The sequence below is a fragment of the Rattus norvegicus genome, chromosome 8 (genome assembly GCF_036323735.1).
Source record: "Rattus norvegicus strain BN/NHsdMcwi chromosome 8, GRCr8, whole genome shotgun sequence".
Classification (NCBI taxonomy): domain Eukaryota; kingdom Metazoa; phylum Chordata; class Mammalia; order Rodentia; family Muridae; genus Rattus; species Rattus norvegicus.
The window spans coordinates 64,721,074-64,726,786 of NC_086026.1; the positions used below are offsets into that span (position 1 = coordinate 64,721,074).

The window sequence follows — 5,713 nt, forward strand, 5'->3', positions numbered from 1 at the left end:
AAAGGTTCCAGTTGCCCCTTTCCTCAGGTCTAATCTGTAAGGGAGCATGGTGAGCACACAGAATGAACAATCTGCCCATACTCTAGAGACGGCTGAGTGCTCTTTCTCCTCAGTTTGTTTATGTCATAGCACCTAGAAATCGAAAAGAAGTGAATAAGGAAGCTGGAGTGCCCAGGGCATGATGGGACAGAAGCAAAAGCTGGCTGCAAAGAGCAAAGAATAGAACAGTAGGCAGAAGACAGCATCGAGACCCAGCAGAGCCCTCATCTCCAGCCTCCCACCCAAGCATGCTGGTCCTTCTCGGCTTCTAGCTGTTACGTGTACCTGGGGAACCGCCGCTGTAGTAGAGGGTCCTAGACACACAGTTTGTTAAGCCAGTTCTGTTAAGTACTACTGAGAGTAGACGGGTGAGCAAAACATGAGTAAGGGAAGCAACAGCCTTGCCCCTTCAGATAGGAGAGGCCTACGGCTGGAAGTCTGCTGAACAGGGCCCGGATCCCCCCTTTCCTCTGTGGGTCCTCTTTAGCTCTGTCCTCTGTCTCCAGGTTCTCCCTCACTTCTCCCAGTGTCTTCTGGGAACAGCCACTGCTCCCTCGGGAAGCCTGTTTGCGTCTTGTTCTACCTACATCCCTCTAACTGAACAAGAGTGTGACAAAGGTGTTAAAGGGCACCAAGCTGGCAAGTGCTGTGTGTGGCCAGGCCTGCCACAGGGAGGCTTTTCTGAAGAGTCTTGAAGGAGGTTGGTTGGCTCACCAGTCAGCACAGTGAAGCCTCTATTTCTGAGGCCTTTCCATATGTCAACAATCCTGTGAAGCTGGCTGAAGTCCAGATGTTCTTGGTCAGCACTAGTGGGAGGTACATTTGGCACAGAGCTCAGCACTGGTGTCCCCCAAGTCCAGAGCCCTCGGAGATGAGGTGTGGGGCTGTCGTTCCAGTTTTCTGAGTCTCGATGGGTGAGAAGGCACTATAGGCCCTGTCATTTGCGGGACAGGAGTCTATAAGGTCAGTAGCCAGTAACCTACCCACACAGGACTGAAACCAGCCACCTTCCTCAGCCAGCCGCCAGTCTACTGGACTCTTGTTCCTGGTCCTGCGCTTGTGCCGCTGATTAAGCAGATTATCCCCTAGGGCCTGAGCCAGGTGAGAACTGCAGATCTGCTGCCAGCCAGCACTCACTGCCAGCCAGCACCCACTGCCAGCCAATCAGCACCCATGGACAGACAACCAGCACCTACTGCCAGCCAGCACCCAGGGCCAGTCAGCACCCCCAGCCAGCACCCACTGCCAGCCAGCACCCACTGCCAGCCAGCACCCACTGCCAGCCAGCACCCACTGCCAGCCAGCACCCACTGCCAGTCAGCACCCATGGCCAGCCAGCACCCACAGCCAGTCAGCACCCACGGCCAGGCAGCACCCAGCACCCATCCCTGCTGTGAACCACGGGACAGTGACAGTAGAGGAAACCATTACAGGGTATTTTAAAAGAATAAGAACATCCCTTTTTAATGGAGTACTTTTGACACAACTGCAAATTCGAACCACTTCCAGAAAACATGAACCAGGGATTATGAATTGTTCCTCCCAGACCATCAGAACAAACGGAATGTCAGGTAGAGATGGTGACACAGCCTTGCAGCAGAGGTGCAACATATAAGGGAGGCAGAGACCTGCAAGAGCAGGGAGAATTCTTGTGTTAGAGAACAGAGCGCTGAGTAGCCAAGCTGTAGGGTGAGGGTGTCTGAGACGCGGGAATGTGTAGATAGCTGTCCTTGATATCACACGTGTACACAGGACACCAGATAGCATTACAGTTCCTTCTCGGGAGCCCTCTCAGGAGAGAGGGCCAGGGCCAGGCTTCCGTTACACCCTCATTAGAGAACAACCCCAAGGCAGATACTCCAGGCCTGTGGTAAAAGCTCTGGCTTTCATGGCTCCTCAGACTGCTATAGCCGGGGGGGCTTGTGAAGGTGGACCAGCACCCCTTAGAAGGTCCCCAGCCCAGAGAAGAGGCTCCCTGCCCATTAGTCCTTCAGAAAAGCCCACTCTGGGGTCCCAAGGGAGACTCCCACAGAAGGAGGGCAGCTTAGGTAGTGGTTGCTGCCTGCCACAGGAGTAAGAAGGTGATAACAAAAATGGCTACGATTATTTCCTAAGTGCTTTTGACAGTCTTGCACCCTTGTCATAGCTCTGCAAACTGGGCTTACTTCTCCTGCTTTGCAGGGGAGGAGACACAGGTACTGCAGGATGAGATAACCGGCCCCTGCTACAGACAGCTCACTAGTAAAGTGTAGTGGCAGGATTCAAACACAGGACTGTGGATGATGCCGTGTGGGAGGCGGGGAATCAAACCAGGCCCCATCAGGAAAGCCAAAGACATACAGAAGTCTAGACCGACCCTACCCTCCCAGTGCTCTGCTGCCTGCTATGCCCTAAAGGGCTGCTGTTCTTGCCTAGCCTCACCCTTAGAGCCTTGGGAACTTTGTGACCATCCTGACATGCTGAACCCAATAGTACGGAGAGCAAGGCTCGGAGCCAGCAGTGAGTGCCCAGCCTGCAGGAAGCCTGCAGCCCTGGCCAGAAGCCACCCAGGGCTGGGGACTGGAAGGCCGTCTCTGAGTGGCATGGCTGGTCACCCTCCTGAGCTCCCAGCAAGGATTCAAACCCAGAGCCTAATTTTTCAGGTCAAGGCATACAGCTAGGGATGGGGGAGGAGCACAGGCGTTCACAGATCACGTGTGGCCAGAGGCTGGTATAGGGTGTTTATTCCCTCCATAGTGTAGTGAGTCCCCGCTCACTCCAGGACTATCCTGGGTTAGTCAAGAGAGCAAGGCTCTTATCACTAAAGAGAGACCCTAGAGCTGGGGTCACTTTGCCTGGTTGCTGATAGGAGGTTCAAGCCCACGTTATGCTGAGCTCTTCCTATGATTCCTGTAGCTGCCGAACAAAGGCTCTCAGGACTCTGGTTATCTGAGAATACCTCAGGGCTAAAGTCAGCTCATCCCTGTCCACCCCAGCGCTAGGTGCTACTGTCCCTTACCGTGTGCAAGGCCTGGGTGTCTGGATTCCTAGACCAGCCCTGTTTCTGTCTTGCTTTGTGACTCCAAGAAAACCCTTGAGCTCCTCCCTCCCTAGCACGCGCGCGCGCGCGCGCGCGCGCGCACGCACACGCACACGCACACACACACACACACACACACACACACACACACACACACAAATAATAATGACTTCTATGTGCCCCACCCCCGAGGGTTGCTGGGATAGCTAATGACATAATGGAAGGGAAAGCCCTTTGAGAATGTTTCAAGGGAAACACAATCTGAAGGCTCCCTTATCAATAATAGATGCCCGGGGTGCATTTCTGCTAGCCAGCGCACGCTCAGCACTTCTGGGGCGGATGCCCAGGAGATGTTCCTTATCTCATTTGCTGCCACTGAGAGAGTGGGGAGCAGGGTGGTGGACTGACGGGTACCCTGCCCAGGTCCAAGAGCCAGCTCCTGAGCCCTAGCTGCTGGCATATCCCCTGTAAACAATGTCTCAGAGCCACCCAGTTTCAGACGGGAGGTACCTGCCTTTTCCTTCTCCAATACTGGCACTAAACCTACCCCTCGCACATCGAGGAAATCATAATATTGCAAATTTTTCTTTACTTGGCTGTACGACTCAAAAGTTTGGTTTTGTGTCCTGACGCAGAGTTAATTTAATTATCCAAAGAAAATGATGGGACACTCGCAACTAATTTATTACCAGCCACCAAGGACACAGCGCTGACATGATTTCATACGGAGTCTCAGGCTGTAGCTTAAGGAGCGCAGGCTGCCTGCTCACCCTGAGTAACCAAATGAAATTGACTGCCCAGGAGGCCAGCCAGGACATTAAACAATGTGATGACTGTGGCAGGGCCCCGTGCCTGAGATTTACAGTGTGCTCTTCACCTTACACTCCAGGAGCCTTCCCAACATCAATTAGGCCTCGTAGGTAGCAGGACTCACCTCCGCCTACACTGCTTAAAGAAGGGGCATGGACTAAGGATCCTGGTTAGGACAGTGCCACAGGAGAAGGCAGACTGGAGCCATTCTGCAGCATAAAATCCCCTGCTTCCTGAGCAAAGCACAGAGGAGCAGCAACCTAGAAGAGGCCTCAGGAACGACCATTTGATTGTTCTTGGGAACGCCTGTGTTTGCTCATGCTTGGCCTCCTGCTTCGAATGTACCCCTGTCTCTTTCAGCCATGTCCTCTGAACCTGGCTAGCTGCCACATCTCTCCTTCACTCCAGACTACCCTGGCTGGGTCTCAGGGTAAGGCCCTTGGTTGTCTAAAGTTACTACTAATGCTGAGTTCCCAAGGCTGTCAACTCTGTCAGCTTTTGTCTTATCTGTGGTACGGGGATTCCTGAGACTTTAATGAGGCCATGCATCTAAAAGTCTCAGCTCAGCATCTTGGGCATGCGAAACTCTGAAAAAATGTATGGTCTTTACCCACACAGTGTGTGCTCTGTCTACACATTCAAAGGTTAAAACATAAAGAGTACCTAGTTCAAGCCACTGTCTTGCAGATGATGAAAATGAAGTCTAAATGGAGAAGGAAACTAGGCATGGTGGGCCATGCTGGTATCCTGGTGCTCTAGAAGAACCAGAGGATAACCATGGGAGTGTGCGTATAGAGTTCTAGGCCAACCTGGGCTACAGAGTATGGCAGCATCTCAAGTAATTAACAATTACGATTACAATATTTTATATTTTATAATAATAGCAATACTTATTAATCAAAAATTAAGAGAAAAGGGGCTGGGGATTTAGCTCAGTGGTAGAGCGCTTACCTAGGAAGCGCAAGGCCCTGGGTTCGGTCCCCAGCTCCGAAAAAAAGAACCAAAAAAAAAAAAATTAAGAGAAAAGATAAATAGCACCTTTCAGCCTAGATCTCCTCAGGTGGTCCATCCAACACAGGGACAACAGCAAAAACTTCTAGAGAGACCAAAGGGAATCAGCATCTGCCCTGACTGCCTGGGCCACGTGACTAGTTTTGTGAGGTAACAAAGGTGATGAAACCCAGCAGGACAAACTTCCCAGGGCCTCCCTCCTACTAGACTGGATGACATGGAAAGCAGGTACCAGCCTCCTTCAGAGGACGCCTCAGAGCTACCACTGCCTCTTGCTACTAATGACAAGCTTGGAGCTCTGAAGCCATGCACTTGGAGAAGAATCCTAGAGAATCTTGGGAGAGGAGCAGGTGAGGAAGCAGCACATGGAGAGGACAAGAGACCTGGAGGAGCTGGGGTGTGAAAGAAGCTGGGACAGTGGAAAGGCCATGCACCTCCAAGCCAGAGTCCAGTGTGGGTCCCCTGAGTCAATGTGAGTCCAGTGTGGTCCCATGTCAATACCCACATCTCTGGCCATTATCTTGGCCCTCTGCTCCTCCCAGAGGGCAGCGGCAGTGAGACTGCTGCATTGGGATCATCCAGTACCTAGTCCATTCTTGGTAAGCCATATTTGCCAAAATTTCTGCTTTATGTCCCAGATCTCCCCCTTGCTATGGGACCTGGGGCAAATTCCTGGGCGTCTGATTTCCTGAGAATCACTAGTAGGGTGGTGTGCATCAGGCTTTTAAAAGCCAAGGTTATCAGCAAGTCTTCTTCACTCAAGCTCCAGAGTCCTCCAAAACTAGGGTTATACGAAATTCTGACAGTATATCCCCTTCTATGCTCTTTTTACAG

General features: G+C 52.0%; 1 long non-coding RNA gene across 1 annotated transcript in view; it reads left to right on the forward strand.

Annotated features, from left to right (window-relative positions):
• Window positions 1–5,088: 5,088 nt before the first annotated feature.
• LOC134480178 (uncharacterized) overlaps window positions 5,089–5,713 on the forward strand; it is a 30,533-nt gene continuing 29,908 nt past the window's right edge. The window contains exon 1 of the long non-coding RNA XR_010054400.1: window positions 5,089–5,229. This is a non-coding gene — a long non-coding RNA (uncharacterized LOC134480178). The remainder of the gene's footprint in view (window positions 5,230–5,713) is intronic.